The sequence below is a fragment of the Mycetomoellerius zeteki genome, unplaced genomic scaffold, assembly GCF_001594055.1.
Source record: "Mycetomoellerius zeteki isolate Tzet28-1 unplaced genomic scaffold, Tzet1.0 scaffold35, whole genome shotgun sequence".
In the NCBI taxonomy this organism is placed as follows: Eukaryota; Metazoa; Arthropoda; class Insecta; order Hymenoptera; family Formicidae; genus Mycetomoellerius; species Mycetomoellerius zeteki.
Genome location: NW_017257338.1, coordinates 5,391,753 through 5,392,498, shown reverse-complemented (window position 1 = coordinate 5,392,498; position 746 = coordinate 5,391,753).

Genomic DNA, 746 nt, shown 5'->3' with positions numbered 1-746 from the left:
CTTGCTGAATGTTGTTTTAGCAGGGGTATCAATTCAACAATAAATAGATTATTTCGCAAAAACGTTATACAGACATAATGTATATCTGTGAAACATTGTTAACGAAATAAAGAAAAAGACTACACTAATTTACCTACTTGATTAACAATTACAACCTAACATAATATCAGTTATACAACATTTTCATAAGTGTGTACACGCGTGCATGTACAGAATACTTTGTATTAAGCGTACGAAGTTCATTATGGGCAGATTAAACTGAATAGAAAATTTTCGCATTGTTTTGCAATATTTACAATGACTAATAATTAATTTCTGTTTAGTTTAATACGCTTACCTGTTCACAATAAATACTAAGCATATTAATATTGTATAGGTATAATAGATTTATATTTATTGCAATAGTACACACGTATAAATACACAATTATTACAGTAATATATATGTATTTCAAATAAAATTATCTTAGAAACGTCTACGCACCGCGCGCGCGATTACATTCAATTTTTTAAAACAGAATCAATATGAAATAATAGCAGTTTTGTCAAGTTAGGCATATTTTTAACTGGTGCTACTGGCATTTTAATAAAATCCCTTACAGAAATTTGGCCAATTTATTACTACGAAATATTAAAAATAATAATTAATTATTTGATTTATTAAAAGTGCCACATAATGACGCATTTAACGCTTAAGTGATTTTCTTTTATTTTATACTTAAGTAATTAATTATACTGTCAGCTTCC